This window comes from Gopherus flavomarginatus, chromosome 7, assembly GCF_025201925.1.
Source record: "Gopherus flavomarginatus isolate rGopFla2 chromosome 7, rGopFla2.mat.asm, whole genome shotgun sequence".
Taxonomy (NCBI): domain Eukaryota; kingdom Metazoa; phylum Chordata; order Testudines; family Testudinidae; genus Gopherus; species Gopherus flavomarginatus.
The window spans coordinates 100786997-100812515 of record NC_066623.1 but is presented as its reverse complement, the minus strand read 5'-3'; the positions used below and the strand labels follow the sequence as shown (position 1 = coordinate 100812515).

Below are 25519 nucleotides of genomic sequence, written 5' to 3'. Positions count from 1 at the left end.
AGTATCCGGTCTTTCGACAGTGGCCAATGCCAGGGTCTTCAGAGGATATGAACAGAACAGGTAATCATCAAGTGATCCATCCCCTGTCGCCCATTCCCAGCTTCTGGCAAACAGATTGCATCATGGCATACCATGATGTCGAAGTGTTTATTAAAAGCAACCTGAGACATGACACCTTGTTGAAATCTTTCATGGGATTTTTCTGGGCATCATTAATTTAGAAGGGTTATATATATTGCATTAAGTCCTTGGGAAACACCCTGATATCTAGTATAGGACAGGACTGAAATTTCCCTGGAGATCCTTGACCATCCTAAGAATATTTCCACATCACAAACTATTACAAATATTTCCTCTAACAGCACAAGGGAAAAGTAGTTCAGCACATTTGACATTTAGAAATGCACTGGGCTTACTTTTACTTGCTTGTAAGATACATTCCAAGAAGACCAAAACATTCTGCATACAAGCTAAACAGTCATCCCTTAAAACCAAATGTCACATTTTGGACATCAACTGCTCAAGTACTACAAAATTCCAACCAGTTAATTAATAAGCACATATATTTAAATATCAATGAAATATACTGAGACTTGTTATTTATAGTAAACTGAGACACCTAAAAATGTTTGTAATGAATTTGCTCTCATCCTACCAACATTTTATTTATTTTGCATATACAGTACATATACATATCAGAGCTAACGTTCACAATATTGTAATGAGAGACATATTTGTAGACACAAAATGCATGTATAACATTTAATACATGTATAACATTTAAGGCAGTGACTTTAAACAATAAGCTTGGAAACCAGAATCTAATTTTGTGAAGTAGTAAACACATGTAGAAGGGTCTTAAGCAAGGGGGAAAGGATGTCTGGTTTAACATTAACTAATAAATGCCCAAGCTCAACCCCAAAGGTAGATGGAAGAAATCCACATCAGGGCGACGCAAAAGGAGTGAAATTATTGTCTCAAACTAAGCAGAAAACATAACATTTGAGGCTCTGACATCCTTATGTTTTCAATTTTCATCTTCTCTCCACCCCACATTTCAGGCAGTTTCTTTCTATGCTTTCCTTTGTTCAGACACCAGATTCCTGACAAGATCTAAAGAATGAATATAATCTGAAAAGTTACCCCTTAAAAATAACATTGCATGGTTCCATCTCTTTTGCCTTTACGCGATTCAGTTTCAAAATAACCCAATATACAAGTAGAAAACAAATTAGTTTTGTTTAACTGCCATTTACCCTGCAAACTCTCCCTGGGATTTGAAAGTCGAAGTGTGTTTGTCCTGGCTCTCACATCATCAGTAATAAATGTTCTGCAGTTGGAACCTAGTTAACAATTCTGTGGATGTGTGAGCCTGTAAAGAATCTGGCTCACTCTCCCAGTTGCCTGGCATTTGCAGTACTACGAGGAGTGAAAAGCAGTAAAATCTTATTTCAGTCAATAAAATCAGGAGAGATATTTGCAGCATGCAGAGAGAGCAGATCTCTTGAGTAAAAGGGAGCAATTATTAAAATAGTCACTTTTCTAACCAGAACCACAATTTAAATTCTATGGTTTTGGTTTGCTAAGAGTTACTGGGTAGCTGTGGTTTGTACTCTAGTGATAATCGCTGAACTCCAAGACTTGTTTTGAGAGTTAGAAGTGGCAGAGCCATGTGTTTTGAATTTAAAGTCTTAAAATTAGAGGATCAATGTTATTCCAGCAAAGATACTGCCAAGGTCTCTGTGGATCATAGTTTGAAATCATCTGGAACCTGAATACTACTCATTAATGATTAAAGGGAACAGTAGTGAAAGTGTGGTGAGGGGGGAATAAATATGCAACTATATAAGCAATGGTGTGTATTTTAATGTAGAAAGAGAATGTTATTATCAGTCTGACAGAGGACAATAAACATATCAAGCTAACTCTAATCCTTCATTTAAGGATGCAATCTTATTAAAGTAACAAAAATTCTAGACAGCAGCAGGGTAACTTTACAGAACTTTCAGTCTAGGAATGGAGCATTCCCATACACATGGTATTGCTATGCTATCCTAGCAGAGTTAACTGGGTTTTTACGTTCCACTTTTTTAAGAGTGAAATTATCGTGAGCAGGAAAGATTCGGTGGATTGGTGTTAAGATTTTTAGTCAAAGATCAAATCCTTGTCTAGTCCATGCAATAAGCCTATGGTGAACAATCTGCGGCCCACATGTGGCCCATCAGGGCAAGCCACTGGCGGCTTGCACAGCCGCCCGCAGTTCCCAATGGCTGCACTTTGCTGTTCCTGGCTAATGGGAGCTGCGGGAAGTGGCACAGACCTGGCCCAAACAGTCTGGCAGTCTGCCAGCGGCTTGCCCTAACTGGCCACATGTGGCCCATGGGCCGCAGGCTGCTCACCCTAACTGGCCACGAGTGGCCCGTGGGCTGCAATAAGCTGTTGTGCTGTATTTTCCTGATCAAGAGTTTCCTGTCTTTCATATGAGGAAGTTTCCACTGAGCATTTAATTGTAGGCCTAAGAGGAACACAGAAACCTAAGTGAAGGCATATTGCAGCTCTGCATGAGCTTAGGGCCTACTCTGCTGCACCAGATTTTCTAAATCTTTATTGACTCCTGTCCTGATAATGGGATACGGTTCCATTTGATGCTATGCATGAGACCCCAGACTCTTTACACTGGGGCCTAATGCCCTTGTTGACTTCAATGGCAAAACTCTCATTAACTTCAATTGTGCAGGATCAGGACCTTGAAGAGTAAAATTCTAGAGCCCTGTGCCACGTCTGAGTAACTGGATCTTGCACAGGTGATGGTTACAAGAGCAGAGGGCGACGAAATCCTTTCTTTCCCAAGGCAGCAGGCACCAGCACAACTGGGTAGTAGGTTCTCAACACCCACCCCTTATTATGGGGACTTAGACCAGTGGATCTGGGTAACTGCAGACACTAGTGAAGTCGAGGGCAAATTAAGTTTACCCACTTCTCCTCTGGGGACTGTGGAGTTTAGTTTAGGTGTTTACTCATTTCTTTTTCTTTTTTTTTTACCACTACAGCACTGGTTGCTGAGCCAATGCCCATACTACTGACCTGTGCCAGCTGCCTCTAATAATGTGGTAAGGCTAATTACTTCCAAATGGTAAAGGTAAATGTTTAAAGAGAGACCACTGTGAGCTGTCAGGCAAATTTATGGGGAAATGCATGAAATCTCCCAGTGAATTAAAAACCTGGGCACTTCTCAGCTTGTCCATTGTTTTTTATCAGCTCTGGCAAGGTTTACATGGATTTAGCTCTCTAGAAGGAAAATAGAGATGGATTTAGAATACTTGCTAGAATACTTTCCTCTATTAATATGATATTTAATATAATTTGGCTAACAGCTTTTCTTTCTAGATTGCAATGACTTTTCTGACCATGTGCCACCTCCATCACATCCCCCTTTTTCCAAAGCAGATACTGGAATATTTGAAAACTTTGGGTTCTGAGAGGCAAAGTCAGTTATCAAAGGAATAGAACAAACATATGTCTCTTTGTAATCCTGACTGCACTGTCTTGTCACCCATTTTTCCTTTTTTATTTTTATTTTATTTTATTTTTGTACAAGAACACATCTCAGTTGAGCTGTCTGGTTTGCTGATGGTTTTCCTTCCTAAAAGTTATGAAAGGTCACTGGCTATCCATTACTCCAGACCCACCTGTCCTTCTCACATTTTTCCAGAAGTCCTGCAAAAGAGAAACTGCAGTTAGGAAACTCACAACCAATAAAATGCACAGTATGTTCTATTTACAAAATTAGATGGTTTGCTTTTTCAAAGGCTTTCAATGACTGTATGTGAGTGGGGAAAAAAATCAATGAAAAGGAAAATCTGTCATATAAAAATGGAGCCAAAATACTTACCAAAACTTTAAATACATCTATTTCCGGACAATGTATTGATAAAAAAAATTAAGGCACTTTTTTTTTTCATAAAGTAGGGGAGGTCTGCTCACAGAGAAACAAAACACTCCCACACACATTGGCTGGTGATCCTGCAGCACTTTTGTTTTGACTTAGAAGGCTCAGTACAAAGTTTGAAGATAGGATTAGAGATGATGTACCAGATCCTCAGCTGATGTATGTTTGCACAGCTCCACTGACTTCAGTGACACTACACCTGTTTACATCAGCTGCCGATGTGGCCCAGCGTTCATACCCTTTATTATTTACAGCGTTGGTACCCTTTGGGATGCTCAGAACATGTTTAAAACAGCCACTACAGATAAAAGTTCTTCAGTTTACAATCTGTCCCATCATACAATATAAATAACGACTTGATGAAAAGTCCTTCTGTTTTATTAATTTTTCCAACAGTAAAAAATGATCAGTGGTGAAAATATAAACAACTGTACTCTTAGCAGTCAATGTATTAGGTATGAAACTTCTTTGAAAAATACAAGACAGAAAGAAATAAAAAGCCAGATCCACATGCTTCTGTACCTTAAATATTGTCCAAGCACTGAAAATATACGACATCCATCTTTATATTCCTTTGTAAATGAGTAACGTGCAATCTGAGAAGACAACCGAAGTAAAGTTACTTACCAACCCAAAATGGCTGTTTACTGGCAAACTTCCAGAGCCATGACATTTCTTTGGGGGAATGCACACTGGCTAAGTGACCGTGGGACCCACACCTCAGACAACAAAGGCCAAAGAAAGAATGTCTTCCAACCTTTTAGAGTCAATGTAATAACCACTATTTACATTCAAAACGTAAATATTGCAGCTCTAGTCCTGCAGTTCTGACCAAGATTCAGGTTCTTTATCAGGAATATTTACAAAAGAGATACTAGCATTGAGCAAGCTCTGCGTACATGTCATTGACATGATTTTAATGTATTATTTGTACTGCAGTAATTCCTAAAAGATTCCACTGTGATCATTGTGCTAGTAAGAGACAGTTTCTGCCTTGAAGATCTTTACAATATAAGCAAACAAAAGATGGGAGGGGAAACAAAACCATGGAGAGGTAAAACACATCAGTGACAGAGCTGTGAATAGAAGTTAGGTCTCCAGATGCTAGTCCAGCGTCCTATCCACTAGCCCACACTGAACTTGTCGCGTTCCATCAGTAGGAATCAGCAACTAAGAAAGCTGAACGAAATCCAGAAAACTCTTGAGACCTGACTAGCTGTTTAGGAAACATTTTATGTTCATTGCCAGAGGATTCATCAGAGAACAAATCATGGCTGATCCCTCTGTTGTGGGCCAATCTAACACTTCCAATCTGAACACCCACTCCCCTTTAAACTTGGTGCACTCCAACTCTATGGGGCTTGGACTCTTCTGTACTTATAACGAAATTCCACCTTAATCTCTACATTAAAATATATGCTTAATAAATAGTGATAGTGGCTTTGTACATTCATTGAGCCAGTTGATCTCTAAACACAACTACTTGACTCATCTCTTGAAAATTCAACATCCAACTATCCTCACTGCTCAATCTAAACTTCTATTCTGTTTTATTGCATGCACACAGAGTAATGGTACTTTGCAAGTTAAATAACCCTCGGTGCTTTATAAGCTACACAGTCATAGTAAGATGGATGTTTATGAGATACTGTAAACATGTTTGGCATGCAGACACATGCTTTCAGTTTGATTATTTGTATTGCTAAGGAGCAATATGAAGGCAGCATATTTTGAATGGCTGATTAGACCAATATAGCTCATATACCCAAAACATAACATTTCTAATCCCGTTGTCATTTCATTTTGAAGAAAAGAAATGAATTTTGGATCTTGGCCTCTGTATCATTTTGAAACGAAGCCATTTCTCTATACGACTTTTTCACAATGACTCTCACTGGGTAGTATTTATAGAACTCTTGCATCCGTACATCGAAAGAAAAACAAATGCAAGAGACTTGTTCTTATGTTATCCTCTATCAATGGATGTTGTGTTCCGTAACTCTATTGCTTGAAAGCTCAAAAAAATCACGAGGTCCTTGCCATGACAAATAGTTTATTCCTCCAATGAGCATGACTTATCATATCTTTTTAAAGAGATCAAAACGGGTCTGTTTGTCCTTTCTTTGTCAGTTTGAAGAAACCTCAGCTCCCCTGCCTTTGAGTTCTATGAAAATTGACATGATAAACCTAACTGACTTCTTTAGAACTGCTATGGTTTTCTGTAAACACATACTGTACCTCCGGCCAGCCAGCTTTGAAAGTGTGTGCTGTGTACAGCAGATGGCCTGCCTTGCTGAAACATACAGTATTTATACAAATTTTTATACGTGAGTTTACTGTACTAATGAAGCTACTGTGATCTATAGACCCATATTTAGAAGCTTTTTAAATAAGTGAGTTTTGACTTGACAGCGTGTGAAGGCTCCTAAGATGTGACTATGATATCTAATGTGAGTAGACATTTTGGAGCTGCATACCACACAGTGCATGTGCAATAAACAAGCCTAATAGTCCTTGTTATTTCTATTGTGCTGACATCTTGGGATACTGAACAAGGATCACAGCACCATTATGCTAGGCACTGTACAAAAAAATAACACAAAGGCAGGCCCTGCCCCAGACATCTCAATCCTGGCGTTAGACATTGCGCAACAGATGAATAAACGGATAAGTTGGGCTGGAAGGACCAGGTAGCAGCAGGGAAACACAGTCCTTTCAATAGTCACAGGGTACCACCAGTCTCACCAGCATCATATGACAGTGATTTTCAGAGATGATGGCCAAGATAGATTTTAAGAAGGGAATTAGATGATATGGCATTTAACAGCTTCCTGAAGCCTTATCTTCACTAGCCCCTCCCACCATTGCTACCCCTGGTGGAGCTGAACAGGTGGTAATGATGGTGGAAAATGGTCAGGAACAAAGCCTAGCACAGGCACAGCCTTAGAGAAATCTTTCCTCCCCATCCTGCTAATCCTCTTGGGATGCACAATTATCATCTACTGGATCAGGATAAAATGATACAGTCCAAGAGGATTATCACCTTCTCCTCTGGTTGGACTGAGCAGGACATGAGAAGGAAGTTTCTGCTATCCCATGAGAAAGAAAGGTAAGGAGGAATCTGTTATTCCCAGTCTTTCTACAGCAGGCCAAAAACAATTCCCAAACAGCATGTTCTTGGTGAAAACGGAGATTTCCTACCCACTGGCCTGAGGAAAATTAAAAATCTCTTAACTTAGTATTTTTCCCCACAGTGGTAGTAATGGTGTGAATACTAGTGTAGACCAGGCACTGGCATTTTAACCACCATATCATCTACACCTGCTCTAAGCAGAGGTAAACGAGATGGTGATTAAAATGCCCACAAGCCCGTCAATGCTGGTGCAACCACTGGTGAACCTGCACGGGTGGAAGCAACAATGGCACATCTGCAGAAAAACAGACTAGTGTAGCTCCCCCAGCCCCTTTATTGTTTGACTTTAACTTTCAGCTGCATTAACCAGGAACACAACTCAAAATGCTCTTTATTTGGAGAGACATCGCTCATTTTAATCCTCAAATTACCCATGTTCCATGCAAATCTGGGGCCCTCACTTTTATTGTTGAAGTATATTTACATCAGATATAAAGCATAATGAAATGGGGGTTATGGAAACATATATATGCCAAGAGACAAATCCCACAGAATTGTATAGTTTTCCTCCATAAATGTCTTGTGTTTCTCTCTTGTTAGGTCTTTGTGAACAGTCATGGGCCACATTTGAGCCTTGGCAGGTTGAGAAGGACAAATAAAACCAGTCCATCAAAGACCAGCGTATTCAGAGTCAAACTCAAATGTCAGAGGGGGGTCCAAGTGCCTTGGTAAACTTCCCAGTTCAATAATAATTAGGAGCTGAGCCTCAATTCTTAATTTCATTAAAACACTCTCCATGACTCTAGGAGACATCTGAATTCATATTTACTTTCTCTTTTGATTTTAATTTACTCACTTTCTGTGAAAAAGTCTAAACAGAGAACTTTATAAACCCACAGGTTTATTGGAAAGTAAACTTGCAGGGGGAAGGGCGAGGGTGCGGAAGGCTGGTAGAGAAGAAAATAGAACTGAAATAAACTCTTGTGACTGGTTCCTAAAGCCACTATCAGCACAGCAGCAGCCATGGTTTCATATACCAATTTGCCTGATTCTACCCTTACTTAAATATCTATACATGTACAATTTTATTAAATGGGAAATCTAGACTAGAGGTTCTCAAACTGTGGTCCGTGGACCATCAGTGGTCTGCGAGCTCCATTCAGGTGGTCCGCGGATAGTTCCCTCTAAGGTGCACACCTGGGTGGCCTCACACTAGAGAAAGAAGGCCCACCCACCTAATTAATGGAGCCGCACAGGCATGGCTCTTCTAATTAGGTGCCTGGACCCTGGAGAAGACGCACATGTAAGGTGAGGTGGTGACCTTGGGGGGCATAGAAAGATAAGACTATTGATATTAAAATATAAGTTGTGTGTTTTTATTTGTAGAACAAAAAAAAGTTAATAATTATTAAGTTTTTTTATATAGCGCTTTTATCCAAAGTGTGTTACAATAGTTAGCTAACGGTACAAACAACATTTGAAAAGATCATTAAGTGGTCCACTGAGACCCTCAGCAATTTTCAAGTGATCTGCGGAAAAAAAAGTTTTAGAACCACTGAACTAGAGGAATTTAGATTCCCTCTATATTATTCAATGATAGAAAAATAAACATTTAAATAGGCGCAGGAGCTGATAAATATATTTGAACTACAACTACCATGTCACCCAGGGAGAGAATATACCAACAAAAAAGACTTACAATATAGATTTACTGCTTATCTCCAAATTTAAATATAGCAGAAGACAATTAAGAAATTTTCTTCAATAAATATATATAAAGGTATTATATAAATATACAATAAGTGGCCAGTGCCAGATGCTTCAGAGGGAATGAAAAGAACAAGGCAATTTATCAAGTGATAAATCCAGTCCTAGCTTCTGGCAGAGGGTTAGGGACACCCGGAGCATGGGGTTGTCCATCTTAACATGGACAAAACATACCCATCTTATCCTTACTCCCAAGCACTATACTTCTTCCCATTCTTCATCATTGTTGACAGCTACACCATAATCCCCGTCATCCAGGCCTGTAACCTGGGGGTCCGTTTTTTATACCACCCTTTCCCTTAGCCCACCTATCCAAGTCATAGTCAAATCCTATCACTTTTTCCTCAAAAACATCTCCAAGATCTGACTATTTCTGTCTATCCCTACAACTACAGTGCTCGTTTGCACACATTGCGTTACTCAGATTTTACATTACTATGACCTATTACCACCTTGGCCAAATTGTTCATTTGTCTTTTAGGCCCCCAATCACGTGTTCAACTTTATGCAATGAATTTAACGGAACCACACACATATGTAAAGTTACAAGCATGTGCATATGGATTTGCAGGATCAGGCATTAGTTTGTAAGCTCATTAGGGCAAGGACTATTTCTTTTATGTCTGGAGAGTGCCTAGTGCATTGCAACTATCAGAGGGGTAGCCATGTTAGTCTGGATTTGTAAAAAGCAACAAGAATCCTGTGGCACCTTATAGACTAACAGATGTATTGGAGCATGAGCTTTCATGGGTGAATACCCACTAACGAAGTGGGTATTCACCCACGAAATCTTATGCTCCAATACATCTGTTAGTCTATAAGGTGCCACAGGACTCTTTAGTGCATTGCAGGTGCTACCAAAAGTAAATAAGTAATAATGATGAGACTAATTATTCAGGTCTACATGATTAATTTATCAAAGATGAAATGCAAAGCAAAATGACAACTAGGCTAAGCACTAATTTCTTTGTTAATATCCCCATTACCCAAAAGGTGAGGGACAGTCAGCAAAAAGAAAAGTCATTTTTTTAAAATGCTTTTTTCCGTCTGTAAAACCCTTCTAGAACTTCCTGGTTCACTGAACATGCCCCAGAAGAATCACAAATACACCTCTACCTCAACAAAATGCTGTCCTTGGGAGCCAAAAAATCTTACCGCATTATAGGTGAAACTGTGTTATATCGAACTTGCTTTGATCCACCGGAGTGCACAGTCTCCCCCGCCCCCCGAGCGCTGCTTTACCACGTTATATCTGAATTCGCGTTATATCAGGTCGCGTTATATTGAGGTAGAGGTGTATCAGAACGCTCAGTGCAATCTACATAACCCATAGTATCTCTCATGTTCATTCTGGGAAAGCTTCAGGGAACCAAGGAGGGAAAAACTGACAAACAATAAAACTGGTTACTTAACATTTGTTTAATGATGCTTTCCCACAACCCAGATTGTCATCTGAATTTAACATAATTTTCTCATTCACTTTGCAGCTCTCACTTTTAAGAAGGAAGAAGGCAGAGGAGTGGAAATGCTTTTATTATTACTTATGGACCTGAGCCCTTCCTATCTATCAGTGTTCCTGTTTCTAAGTAGAAAAGCTTTGAAAATAAGGCAGGTTTTTCCTTCTCTTCATATGTTGAGCATACATCCCAGCCAATATGCCTTGCCGGTATTTTTTTTTCTTTAAATTTAGCCCACATTGTCTTAATTTACCCACAAAGCAATTATGAGTAATCACTTCCCCCTCTTTAATTTACCTGACTTTTTTAAAAAGAACTTCAAAGGAGTTTTTAAAAAAACGATGCAAAAAAGGCAGAAAGTGAACAGCATTTTTAAAAACCACATCCTCTCTCTTTCCTGTTTGAATCTAATAAAATTTTAAAACTGCATGGATATTTTCCCTTATGAAAAACATATGAACAAGACAAAAACCCTAGTATTCTGCTGAGATACTGTAAACAGGACAAAATGTTCACTGCAGAAATACAAAGTTTAAGACCTATGTTTGTTTCTAGGTCTTTCCAGGAAACATGCAACCTTCGCTTGCAGATTTTGTTTCAGCTTAGTGGAACCGTTTCACAAGTATTATTCAAAGCCAGCATTTCAAGGTCAGCCCTACATCGTGCTGGAAGGGAGAAATATTAACAAGTGTGACTATCCCATTCCCTGCTCCCTTCTTAAATTGCCCAGAGGTGGTCAGCAAGCATGGAAACAATAGATCAAAAGCTCAGGGTTTTATTGTTGGAACTGGATGTCAAGGTGGATATTGGGCAGGCAAAAAACCAAAGACCTCAAAGAAGCTAGACTACAAAGTCTATTAAAAGGGGGACTACTGGCCTGCAACAATATTATCTCAAGATCCTGTAAAAATACACACTCCCCTTCCAGTAATATTTTTCTCCCATTCCTGACATGTGCCCTCCTGCCCCTACCACTATGATGCGCCTTGCCCCACAACCTGTGAAGAGACCAGCAGTGGATTGATTATGCCAGTCGTAGGCTTCCCTCGAAATTCCTCCCAATCCCCTTGTGGCATCTTTACAGCTCACTATAATTGATGAGTCTGTCCGATCTCCTTTAAGATTAGTTTTTTAGATGCAAAATCTCCTGAGTGTGAAATGGGGAAACAAAAATCACTCTGTGCTGGTACAGTGCGCGATCATGGGACCAAAAAAAACCTGGTCACTGTAGTTTTAGCAGATCTTTTTCAAGCACTTTAAGCACTGAGTGGTCAGAGAACACCACAAAGGAGATCAACAGATGTTGGGTTCAATTCTCATCTTATCCAAAACTGCTCATTCCTAATACATACAGTCAACCCGTCAAGTTGCCCCTCAGGAAGTGTTTAATTCCCACATTTTAAAAATATCCATTAAAAACATGCCCCATTTTTTAGAATATGCTTTGCCCCTACCTAACTGATCCAACAAGAAGTCATCCAATTGTTTTTTTTTTAAAGCTGGCTTTTCTTTTTACATGATGCCAAGCTGCAGAGCAGAGCATATTGAGATATGTAAATAAACTCTCCTCCTTCCATGGACTGAAGTACCTTCATTCTCATGCAAGGGGAATTAAGTGATTTTTACCCCAGTAAGGGAGGTTAACTCCAACTCAAGATACATACCGCAGTCTTGAGTTGCAGTGACTAGGAGGTAGACCATAGCATCCACAGTAAACCACTGGAAGCCTGCTGAAAGGTGACCTGTAAAAGGCTCTTCAAAGCCTGCAAATTGGTATGTTCTGATCAATTAAAGGGCCCACAAAACAAAATACGTAGATATTCTGGTCCCACTCTGCGAAAGCTCCATTCCGCAACCCTTGATCTCCTCTGCCAATTGACATCCATAGCAACAGCATATTAATTACATAGGGGGAACAACTGGAATGCCTTCAGAGCCCTGCCTCGGAAGAAATCACTTACAGCTTTAATGGAGGGTCTGATAGTATGGTGGGACGAGGAAGGAAAGGAAATGGACCAGAAGGAAGGGACTGAATTCATTCACCTCTTACCAGCTTACTGTCTGACACTTCTCCCATGACCTGCTTTTCAGATGCCACAAGTTAGGGCCTATGGAAAAACTATTTCAAAACACCAATACCTAAACCTTCCCAGGACCCTGCCTCTCCTTGCTCAAGAGAACTATAGTAGATCTGGCCTCTTTTATGGGCTGAATTTCTAAAAATGGGCCCCACACTGGAATCCCAGATCCAAACATCTCCCAGCCTGGGAAACATCTGGATCTGGACTATACAGTTCAAGCCTATGCCCAGCTTCCTAGAACTGCCCATCAGTAAAATGAGGATATCAGGTACCCATCTTTATAAAGCTCTGAGAACTTGGAAAGGAAAGCACTCGATGAACGCAAAATATTATTATTAAATGCTCCATGGAGTCCCCCTAAAGCCATTCTCCACTGCATCACTGCAATATACATATGACAACTGGGGCAAAAGAACAATACAGGAGCGGACAGAACCAAAAGCCCTAAGAATTCCTCAATAACCCTCATGATTTTTGCCACTAAATTTAGGTAGTGGATCTGTAAAACTTCCTTAAGCCAACAGCTGGCAGGCTGAATTATTACTGAGTGGAGTCCTAAGCAATTAAGCTAAGAACTGGGTCTACAAATCTAAGATGATGCATACAAAATATGCTATGAAGACAGAGCAAATTAAGATGGAAAAAATCACACTGTATATTATTCTAATTTATATATTAGATTAGATCTTAGACTATTCCGGATTTCTGGATTAAATACATACACATATGGCTCCACTTGGATTCACTGGCTTTATAGAAAATTATCCAAAAAGTAACTTATAACATTTTGAAAGGTTTTTGGATGCCTCGTGGCATCATTATGCAATTTATTAATATGTGGGCAAAGTGACTAATAGCTCTCTCAGGAGATATTTTTAGTTTTTAAACAAATAAAGGGGAAAACCAGCTACAAGTTGATGCTGTATGCTAACAGTAGGTAATGGTGTATGTAGTTCTACTCCTCAGTAAGCAGAGAACACAAAGCAAACCAAATGTCCTTTCCGATACAAACTATTAGGCTGGAACTTTCAGAGTTTAAGGGAGATAATGAATTAAATTCAATGGGATTTGGGCTTCTACCTCCCTTATGGTTCTTTTATCATCTAGAAGGGACCATTAGACCATCTACTCTGACCTCCAGTATAATACAGGCCTGAGAATTTCATTCAGTTACTCTTGAATTGAGCCCAATGACTTGTGTTTGGCTAAGACATATCTTCCAGAAAGGCATCCAGTCTTGATTTGAAGACTTCATAACATGGAGAATCCATCACTTCCCTTGGTAGTTTGTTCCAAATTGTTTATTACTCTCATTGTAAAAAACATTTGCCTTATTTCTAATCTGAATTTGTCCGGCTTTAATTCCAGCCATTGGTCATGTTATGCCTTTCTCTGCTAGACTGAAGAGCCCTTTAGTACCTGATATTTTCTCCCCATGAAGGTATTTGTACATTGTAATCAAGTTACCTCCTGATCTGCTTTTTGATAGTCTAAATAGATCAAGCACCTTAAACCTTTCACGTTAAGGCAATTTTTCCAGACCTGAAATCATTTTCATAAAATCTCAGCCTTAGGGGTTCAGTTTTACAAACTCTGTCTCATGAATTCAAGCACACAAATATCAAGTTAATAAAGTGTGTTTCTTAGTAGGTCTTCCCTTAAGCAAATAGCCAGAAACAGGGTGACAGTGTGTTATTCGCACTTGCCCATGTCCACAGAGGCAGTTGAGCTGGAGTAACAGATTAAGCGGGAAGGACAAATGAAGAACAATGGGAAGACCCCTTCCTCCTTACCATTTTCTGCAGGATCTTTCAGTGCTCTTTCAGGTTGCATTTCTAACTAGAGTCAGAAGGCAGCAATGTTTATCCCAGGGACTCCACCCAGAAGGACATTTCCTGGATGTCACCCCTTAGGGAAAAATGCAATATTTAGGAGACTGCAAATATATACTATATGTACAAGCCAACTCCTGTAAAAACTGCCCCTTTCTAATATGAGTGAAGTTTTATATATACATGTAGTGGGGTGATTACCCTGCTCTAGCCCTGAAAGGGTTAAAAGCAGCCCTAGAGGGGGCTATGGCTGGGAAAGGCTGATTGGGGAAGCCACAGCTGAGACCATGCCCCGGTCAAGCTACAGCTGGCCCTATAAAAAGGTTGTGAGCCAGGAGCTCAGGAGGAGACACTCTCTCTAGCTCCTTAGGGAGAGAAGGGCCTGGCTGCATGAGAAGCTGAGGAGGGTACCTGAGGTGGAACAGTGCTGGGGAAGGGCAGAGGAAGTTGGGGAGCTCCAGCCTAGTAAAACCCCAGGCTGCAGGCCTTGTTAAAGGCCTACAACAGGTACTGGGGCTGCTGAGACAGGCAGAGGCAGCTGGTCCAACCCCCCGTGCTGATGATGAGTGGTTTATAGACTGCAGTCTGCCCCAGAAAGCAAGGGCTAGATGGAAACTGTCAGCAGCCACTGAGGCAAGGTAGGGATAGGGGGTTGGGGGTTCCCCAGGGAGGGGAGACCCAGAGAGAGGGGGTGCTGTGGTGGGCAGCCCTGGGCAAAGGGCACCGGGGTCTAGAAGGGATTTGGGGAGCCAGGGGCACACGAGACACCGGCCTGCAGAGGGCACTCCATGCTGGAAGAGCTAATTTCCTGGACAACCAGCAGGAGGCGCTGTGCCAGTAAGTCATCTCCCTGCCACAATACACAATAATACACAGCAGTACCACTGGGCCAGTGAGCAACAGCAAGTCCAGCAGAGGGAGAAACACCAAGTGAGCCAACCTCCAATTAGGCCAAAAAAGAGGTCTATGAACCCAGTGTGTTATCAGCAGAATCGCCAACCCCAAGAATTCAAAAAATCATGAGTCAGACATGCCCTCCCTCCCCCTCCCGCAAATTCATGAACGTCTAAAACTAATATACATCAGAGTTCAGTTCGTTTGCATTCTGGCTTTTGAACCTTGAGGGTTTTCTCTGCAGTCATGAAGGCTAGACACTGCCTTTTAAAAAAAAAAAAAAAAAAAAAAGGAGATTCTTGTGTATGTGTCACTTCAGGCTCTAGGGACTTTAAGGAAAACACCAAATATCATGAGAGTTGGCAGCACTCCCCACGTGCCATTATTATGGCCTAAGTTTCCTTGGACTCCTGGATAAGCCAGCCTTCTGTCATGTTGTCTTGAGCATGTGTGAGTATACAGTAGCCTAGTAACCAAGTGCTAATTATTTGACAGAAGTGACAACACTGATGTTTAAAAATTCCATTTGATCTGGGCTTACGCTGAACATTCTGGCAGGGAAAAGCTGCTCCGGACTCTAACCAACCCTAATCATTTACAAGCAGGCCAGGATCACCAAAATACTCCGGTGGGTCGGGTTGCTTGGTGACTGCCTGCCCCTTTTCTCCTCACCTTTCATTTCCCAGCCCCCTGCCGGCCATACCCATTGTCTGGTTCTCTGCCATGAAACTTTTCTCCATATAGGCCTGACCCAAAGCCCACTGATGTTCCATTGAAATAGCCTATTGACTTCAGTGAGTTTTGGATCAGGCCACATATTATCAAACATTTCCTCCTCCTCCTCCTCCTCCGTGTGACAGAGTTCCTTGGGGAACAAGAGATGAATCTAAGTTTCCCACTCTCCTTAAAGAGAAGCTAGGGGGAAGGACTATAAATCATCTGCTTGGGCAAGAGCCTATGGGAAGGCAAAATGCCGCTGTGCTATATTTTTCCTCTTATGTTAATTTTCTTTGTTTCCTGGTTATAAACATTGTGCTTGAGAAATCAAACATTAAAATGACTATAGACAAAAAAACAACCCTGAGTTGTCTAATCTATTTTCACCATCACATCTGACTGAAGTGCAAAGTGTTAATGTTAATGGTGACCTGAAAAAGGTTTTTGTCTGTAGTCATTTTAATGTTTTAATTCTTATTTACTAGAACAATTCTTTAATGTTGGAGTTGCAGTAGCTACACTTTGGGTCTAAACTGACCTGGAGGTCTCTGTGCAACTCTCTCTCTCTTTCATGTGACTGAGCCCATTCTAATGCAGTCATCTTACAACTACTTCTGAGTGAAATGGAAGACACAAAATTAGACGCCTGAATCTTCACCCACATTTAGAACCAAACACGAACAAAAAATTTTCCAAAACGTTTTGATAAATGTTTTCTCACATCTGGTATCCTGTCAAAATGACAAACAGAAGTGCCAGGAATCTCACAAGAAATCCTGAATTCCTGTGATTTCCAGTCCAATTCTGCAGCCTTGGCAGGTCTGAATAGTTCAGAAAAAGATCAGAACCAGAAACCAAACCTGTTAGAAGACAATGACAGAGGATATTGAATGTGCTGGCATCACCTGGGAAGAAGAACCACAACTAGCAAGTGACTGTAATTCATGGAGGAACTGGACTGCCCGATGTGTCAGAGACACAGGAGGAGCTAAGATCAAGGTAAGGTAAGGCAACCCATCACTGCCTAGTAAGCCATGGTTAAAGTCCCAAACAAGGTGATGTCTATTGATTATAACACTTCAATCCTCTTTAATATCTTTTATCCACATTGGGCATTTGGGACCTGATCTAAAATCTATTGAAGTCCTTGGGAGTCTTTCCATTGTCTTCATTTGACTTTGGATCATGCCCTTGACGGACAGTTTCTCCCCCAGCTTAGTCTATAGCAGGGGTTCTCAGACTTTTGTACTGGTGACCCCTTTCACACAGCAAGTCTCTGAGTGCAACCCCCCCTTATACATTAAAAACACTTTTTTATATATTTAACACCATTATAAATGCTAGAGACAAAGCGGGGTTTGGAGTGGAGGCTGACAGCTCGCGACCTCACATGTAATAACCTCGCGACCCCCTGAGGGGTTCCAACCCCCAGTTTGAGAACCCCTGGGCTATAGAGTATGGGTTTCTGCCAGCAGATTGTCCACAGAACATGTTGTTGCAGATTTAGTCTTCATAAAATTTGAAATGCTACCCAATAGTCAAGGTCATATGGTATATTGTAACTTAGAATACGCTCTGGGAGCTCAGGGTGGGTTGGCTTGTTTTGTTTGGAATTATTATTATTATTATTTGGATCCCAGGGAACATACATTTTTCCATAGGAATTTTTCTTTGAAAGCTAATTTTACCTGCTTTGTGCTGTTTTGCAAAATGTTGTGTTCATTCCTCATCCCCAAGTCTCTCTGAGGAAGGTCTTGTCTGCTATTGAGTTGGAAAGATAAGACAGGCAGGGGCCAGCTGTCAGCTGCCTTGATGTTAGATGATGAGAAATATTGCTTTCTGGTCCTTGATGGGAGTCTTCCTTGGTACTATAATAAAAAATAATAATAAAAAAAGTAAAAAGGAAAAGCAGATCAAATATTAAAGATTTTTTCTTTAATAAGCAGCCATTTTAAGCTTGGTATTCACAGATTCCAAGGCCATTCCATCAGAGGGACCATTGTACCATCTAGACCGACCGACCTGCATAGCACAAGCCATAGAACTTCCCCAAAATCATTCCTAGAGCATATCATGGTGGCTAGCGCAAGGGGCTGAGATTCAAGAGAGCTGGGTTTTACTCCCAGCTCTGTCACTGACATGCTGTATGACTCTACCACAAGTCACTTCCCTTCCCTGTGCTTCAGCTTCCCTCCCCCACACACTTCGTCTTATCTATTTAGATTGTAAGCACTTTGGGGCAGGGATTGTCTTTTATTCTGTATTTGTACAGCACTTAGCACAATCGATCATCAGTCTTAATTGGGGCCTCTAGTGGTTTACTCTAATACACATAATAAATTGGGTAACTCTGTAGTCAGGTAGTTAGAGAGAGGGTCTGGGAATTAAGAGACCTACTTTCTAGTCCTGACTTTTCTACCAATCTTGTGTGCGACCTTTGGCACGTAACTTAACCAGCCCCAACTCACCCATCTGCAAAGTGGGGATAATAATACTTAACTTCTTTTCGAAAAGTGCCTTGGGAGCATGAACTATGTATGCATGGAGTATCATCATAATTCAATATTAAAAGAAACCTTGTTTCATTTCCTTGGCTATGTCATAAAATACTGGAGGTAACAATCCTATGTGGCAGGCAATTAACTGGATGGGACCCAATAGATTTCTTCCATCTCTAACTTACATTTTCACTGTACTGTTTCAACAACATAATTTCCATTTATTTCTTTTTCCTATTACAACTTTTCTGTATAGTTAACTCACCTGTGAAGGGAACGATCTTCATAATTTTACACCTACCCTTTTGCAGCATCAGCAGGAATCTGAACTGTCCTTAATAGGTTCACAGTGTTTCCTCTTTACTTTTTTGCCCTCATTTAGTGTAAGAGGCTGAAGAAAATCTATTATTTAATAACATTTGTTCCTGTTGAAGGACCATAACGCTGGACACCTGATTTCTGTAAAAATGCAATGACAGCACTTCTACAAATACTAGGTCAAATCTTCCACTGGTGTAAATGCACATAGTTCCATTCAAGTCAACAGAGCTATCTTAATTTTCTTCAGCTGGGAATCTACTCCATTGTTTTTGCAGCTCCTAAATCAGGTCCCCCAGATTTTCTGTATTTTTGTGAGGTTGGTCATGAAATCCATTCAAGGCCATAGTGAAAAGCAGAAGTCAGATAGGGCAGTTCTCTACCCATTTCATTAATTACTTTGCAGCCCTTTTTTAACAAAGGATGCTGATTCTGCTCAGACCATCTGAACGGAGAGGTTGTCTGAGAATTGGCAAGGGGAAAGTAGGAAACCAAACATTTTAAAAAGTCAATTTAATGCTCAGAAAAGGTGTCCTGGTATAAAAATCTATAGATTATTTTCAAAGTAGTGCAGGGGATTTAGCCACATACCATCAATTACAGATGCGTGGTCAAATTAAACCAGGCACAGCTTCACCTATGGTTAATCTCTATTTTACAGTTGTGCAAACTCTGGCTCAGAGAGGTTGAGAATTTGCCCAAGGTCACAAAGCAAGCCAGCAGCAGAGCCAGGAAGAGAGACCATTAGTCTTTCTCCTTTGGGAAAAGTCTCTCTCTCTCTTATAGGACTGCAACAAGACTATCACAATACCTTGGAAGAGGATGAAACTTTATAGTGGTTTTATTATTAACAAAGTACAGAAACGATCTCCATAATGGGCCACAATTTAGCTGAATGTGATTGTTGAATGTAAGGCAATGAAACATATCCAAATATATTAAGTGTAGCCACTCAGAGTTCTACACCAAAATATATGGACAAATAGTGGAGCGACACAAGTCAGAACATGCAGAGTTCACTTGAGCACCTGGAAACTACATCCAAAACCTCTTTCTTTAAACCACCCTTTCATCAACTAGGAGACAATGTAGGCAGAAGCCCCGCAGCAGAGTGGGGGCTATCCAGGTTATTGTGCCGAGGGTAGCATGTATGATTACCTGCCTGTGGGTGGGTAGCATATGTGTGCAGTCGGTGCAAGGAGCTCCTGACCCTCAGAGACCACGTATGGACTTTGGAGGCAAGGATGGCGGAACTGGAGGAGCTAAGAGAGGCAGAGAGGTATGTTGATGAGGCTTTCCAGGATACTGTAGAATTGTCCCACCTCCGGTCAGAAAGCCCCTGCGCTGTTGAGGAGGAAGAAAGGCCCAGGGAGCAGAGCAGTCAATGGGAGCAGAGGGAAACCTTCCCATAGTTGGGACCCTCCTTCCAGATGGTGCTGGGGTTGCCTCTCACACTGAGGATACCTCCCTGGGGGAAGGAACTCCAGTTTCTAGGAAAAGGCAGGTGTTAGTAATGGGAGATTCGATGATTAGAAATGTAGATAGCTGGGTTTGTGATAACTGGGAGAACTGTATGGTGACTTGCCTGCCTGGTGCGAAGGTTGCGGATCTCTCGAGGCATCTAGACATACTTATGTGTAGTGCTGGGGAGGAGTCGGTGGTCGTGGTACATGTAGGTACCAATGACATAGGGAAGGGTAGGAGAGATGTCCTGGAAGCCAAATTTAGGCTGCTAAGGAAGAGACTGAAATCCAGGACCTCTATGGTACCATTCTCAGAAATGCTCCCAGTTCCACGTGCAGGGCCAGGTAGGCAGGCAGAGTTTCAGAGTCTCAATGCGTGGATGAGACAATGGTGTAGAGAGGAGGGGTTTACGTTCATTAGGAACTGGGGAAACTTTTGGGATGGGGGGAGCCTATACAGGAGAGATGGGCTCCACCTAAACCAAGGTGGAACCAGGCTGCTGGCACTAAACATTAAAAAGGTTGTAGAGCAGTTTTTAAACTAGAAGATGGGAGAAAGCTGACTGCTGCAGAGGAGCATGTGGACACAGACTTCTCTTAGGGGAGAGTCTGATGATAGAGAATCTCCAGGTTATAGTCAGGAGCAGAGGACGGAAGAGGATAATGTAAGGGCCAGATCAGATGATAAACAGTCACATAAAAAAGAATCTGGCACATCAGTAAAGGGCAGACAAATAAACAGGGACAAGTTTTTAAAGTGCTTGTACAAAAATGCTAGAAGTCTAAATAATAAGATGGGTAAACTAGAGTGCCTTGTGATAAAGGAGGATATTGATATAATAGGCATCACAGAAACCTGGTGGACTGAGAGCAATCAATGGGACACAATCATTCCAGGGTACAAAATATATCGGAAGGACAGAACAGGTTGTGCAGGGGGAGGAGTGGCACTATATGTGAAAGAAATTGTAGATTCAAATGAAGTAAAAATCTTAAGCGAATCCACATGTTCCATAGAATCTCTATGGATAGAAATGTCATGCTCTAATAAAAATATAACATTAGGGATCTATTATCGACCACCTGACCAGGACAGTAATAGTGATGATGAAATGCTAAGGGAAATTAGAGAGGCATTCAAAATTAAGAACCCAATAATAGGGGGGGGGATTTCAATTATCCACATATTGACTGGGAACATTTCACTTCAGATGAAATGCAGAGATAAAATTTCTCGATACTTTAAATGACTGCTTCATGGAGCAGCTGGTACGGAATCCCACAAGGGGAGAGGCAACTCTAGATTTAATCCTGAGTGGAGCGCAGGAGCTGGTCCAAGAGGTAACTATAGCAGGACTGCTTGCAAATAGTGACCATAATATAATAACATTTAACATCCCTGTGGTGGGAAGAACATCTCAACAGTCCAACACTATGACATTTAATTTCAAAAGGAGGAACAATACAAAAATGACGGGGTTAGTTAAACAAAAGTTAAAAGGTACAGTGACTAAAGTGAAATCTCTGCAAGCTGCATGGGTGCTTTTTAAAGACGCCATAATAGAGGCCCAACTTCAATGTATACCCCAAATTAAGAAACACAGTAAAAGAACTAAAAAAGAGCCACCATGGCTTAACAACCATGTAAAAGAAGCAGTGAGAGATAAAAAGACTTCCTTTAAAAAGTGGAAGTCAAATCCTAGTGAGGCAAATAGAAAGGAACATAAACACTGCCAAATTAAGTGCAAGAGTGTAATAAGAAAAGCCAAAGAGGAGTTTGAAGAATGGCTAGCCAAAAACTCCAAAGGTAGTAACAAAATGTTTTTTAAGTACATCAGAAGCAGGAAGCCTACTAAACAACCAGTGGGGCCCCTTGACAATCGAAATACAAAAGGAGCGTTTAAAGACGATAAAGTCATTGCGGAGAAACTAAATGGATTCTTTGCTTCAGTCTTCACAGCTGAGGATGTTAGGGAGATTCCCAAACCTGAGCTGGCTTTTGTAGGTGACAAATCTGAGGAACTGTCACAGATTGAAGTGTTACTAGAGGAAGTTTTGGAATTAATTGATAAACTCAACATTAACAAGTCACCAGGACCCGATGGCATTCACCCAAGAGTTCTGAAAGAACTCAAATGTGAAGTTGCGGAACTATTAACTAAGGTTTGTAACTTGTCCTTTAAATCGGCTTTGGTACCCAATGACTGGAAGTTAGCTAATGTAACTCCAATATTTAAAAAGGGTTCTAGAGGTGATCCCGGCAATTACAGACCGGTAAGTCTAACATCAGTACAGGGCAAATTAGTCGAAAAAATAGTTAAGAATAAAATTGTCACACTCGTAGAAAAACAAACTGTTGAGCAACAGTCAACATGGTTTCTGTAAAGGGAAATCATATCTTACTAATCTATTAGAGTTCTTTGAAGGGGTCAACAAACACTAGGGGGACTAGGGGGATCCAATGGACATAGTGTACTTAGATTTCCAGAAAGCCTTTGACAAGGTCCCTCACCAAAGGCTCTTACGTAAATTAAGCTGTCATGGGATAAAAGGGAAGGTCCTTTCATGGATTGAGAACTGGTTAAAGACAGGGAACAAAGGGTAGGAATTAATGGTAAATTCTCAGAATGGAAAGCAGTAACTAGTGGTCTTCCCTAAGGGTCAGTCCTAGAACGAATCCTATTCAATTTATTCATAAATGATCTGGAGAAAGGGGTAAACAGTGAGGTGGCAAAGTCTGCAGATGATACTAAACTACTCAAGATAGTTAAGACCAAAGCAGATTGTGAAGAACTTCAAAAAGATCTCACAAAACTAAGTGACTGGGCAACAAAATGGCAAATGAAATTTAATGTGGATAAATGTAGAGTAATGCACATTGGAAAAAATAGCCCCAACTATACATACAATATGATGGGGGCTAATTTAGCTACAACGAGTCAGGCAAAATATCTTGGAGTCATCGTGGATAGTTCTCTGAAGATGTCCACGCAGTGTGCAGAGGCGGTCAAAAAAGCAAACAGAATGTTAGGAATATTAAAAAGAGGATAAATAATAAGACTGAGAATATATTATTGCCCTTATATAAATCCATGGTATGACCACATCTTGAATACTGTGTACAGATGTGGTCTCCTCACCTCAAAAAAGATATTCTAGCACTAGAAAAGGTTCAGAAAAGGGCAACTAAAATGATTAGGGGTTTGGAGAAGGTCCCATATGAAGAAAGATTAAAGAGGCTAGGTCTCTGCAGCTTGGAAAAGAGGAGACTAAGGGGGGATATGATAGAGGTATATAAAATCATAAGTGATGTTGAGAAAGCAGATAAGGAAAAATTATTTACTTATTCCCATAATACAAGAACTAGGGGGTCACCAAATGAAATTAATAGGCAGCAGGTTTAAAACAAATAAAAGGAAGTTCTTCTTCACACAGCACACAGTCAACTTGTGGAACTCCTTACCTGAGGAGGTTGTGAAGGCTAGGACTATAACAGTGTTTAAAAGAGAACTGGATAAATTCATGGTGGTGAAGTCCATAAATGGCTATTAGCCAGGATGGGTAAAGAATGGTGTCCCTAGCCTCTGTTCGTCAGAGGATGGAGATGGATGGCAGGAGAGAGATCACTTGAACATTGCCTGTTAGCTTCATTCCCTCTGGGGCACCTGGCATTGGACACTGCCGGTAGACAGATACTGGACTAGATGGACCTTTGGTCTGACTCAGTACGGCTGTTTTTATGTTCTTATGGAAGAAAAATGTAGAATAATAGGTTTGGAAGGTCATCTAGTCCAACCCCCTGCTCAAAGCAGGACCAATCCCGAGCTAAATCCCCAAATGGCCCTCCTCAAGGGTTGAGCTCACAGCCTGGGGTTTAGTGGGCCAATGCTCAAACCACTGAGCTATCCCTCCCCCACAAGGACTTGCCCAGGGCTGGCTCCAGACACCAGCCGAGCAAGCTCGTGTTTGGGGCAGCAGATTCTACGGGGTGGCATTCCGCCCAACCCTAGGGTGGCACAGCCGCTTTTTTTTTTTTTTGTTCACTGCTCTAGCCGGCCTGTAGGGGGCGGCACTGCAGAGGAGGGGAGCAACCTGCAGCAAACTCAGCAAGGCAGCCCAGGTCCTTCCCTCCCTGCCGACCAGAGCGGAGCCCTCCCGGCAGAAGGGGCCACACGGTGAGTGCCCCGCTGAAGCCCTAGCCGCCACCCTTCTCGCTCCCTCCCCTTCCCCCCCACTAGACCAGGCGCGCACTCTGCAGCACAGGGAGTCCCCCTGGCTCCGGCCAATCTGTAGGGTTTTTTGTTTTGTTTTTTTCCCTGCTTTGTCGCTGCACCATTGTTCCCCCACCCCTGCTTTGTGAGCTGGGGGCTGGGGAGCTGAGGAGGCGAGCGGGGGGGCGGGCAGTGGCACCTACTCAGCCCTCGCCACTGCCCGCCCGCCTCTTGAGCCCCCCCTCCCTCAGCCCCCGCTTGCCCACTCACCTGCCGCGAGCCGCACAGTGAGCCCACGCAGGGCCACATGTTGTGCAGGCCTGCTCTAAAGAGAACCCTTCCTAGCTAATATTTAAACTCACAAGGACAGGCTTAAGAATAGTCTACACTAGAAAAGTATAGCTATCCCAGGAAACCCTCGTAGTGTAGAGAAAGCTTCTACCTAGCAAATGTGTGCTTTGCCTTCATAGTTCCTGGACGAAATAAGCTATACTGGCAAAAGCACTTTTTTGCTGGCATAGGGCTTTTGCCAGAATAAAAATGTCATAACAAAATCACACTCTTAACCAGGGCCGGTGCAAAGAAGTTTCGCGCCCTAGGCGAAACTTCCACCTTGCACCTCCCACCCAGCTAACCCCGCCCACCCACGGCAGCTAACTCAGCCCCCCACCCAGGGACCCCCCCCCCGCAGCAGCTACCCCCTCACCATGACAGCTAATCCCTCTCCACCCCGTCCCCCCACGGCAGCTAACCCTGCCTGGGCTTTCCCCCATCCAGCTCACCTCGGCTCCGCCTCCTCCACTGAGCACGCTGGCACCACTCTAATTCTCGTCCCCGCCCAGGCGTGCAGCGCCGATTGGAGGAGACTTAGAGCAGGGGCTGTGTGCTCAGTGGAGGAGGCAGAGTGGAGGTTAGCTGGGGCGGGGAGTTGTTCTCCTGTGCACCCCCCCCCCGTTACTGCGGGCAGCCCTCCCCGCGTGCCCCCCCCCCCAGCTCACTCACCTCCACTCCACCTCCTCGCCTGAGGGGACTTTTAGGCGCCCTAGGCGGCCGCCTAGTTTGCCTAAATGGTTGCACCAGCCTTGCTCCTAACCAACATCATTACAGCAGCAAAAGTTTCTAACGTAGACCTGTCATTAGAAAGAAATCCAGTCTAAGCTAGTGGTTACCATGCTAGGCTTTGAGGACTGGAGAGTGTT

The 25519-nt window shown here is 42.0% G+C and overlaps 1 long non-coding RNA gene across 2 annotated transcripts; it reads right to left on the bottom strand.

The window, feature by feature from the left end:
• Positions 1-2494: 2494 nt before the first annotated feature.
• LOC127055283 (uncharacterized) lies at positions 2495-25167 on the bottom strand. 2 transcript variants are annotated; one of them, XR_007775450.1, is made up of 5 exons: positions 25103-25167; positions 17519-17698; positions 11761-11833; positions 4472-4545; positions 2495-3717 (listed from the first exon to the last, which is right to left on the bottom strand). It is a non-coding gene; the product is annotated as an uncharacterized LOC127055283 (long non-coding RNA). The 2 variants fall into 2 exon arrangements; XR_007775449.1 differs by lacking the exon at positions 11761-11833.
• Between the last annotated feature and the right edge of the window lie 352 nt (positions 25168-25519).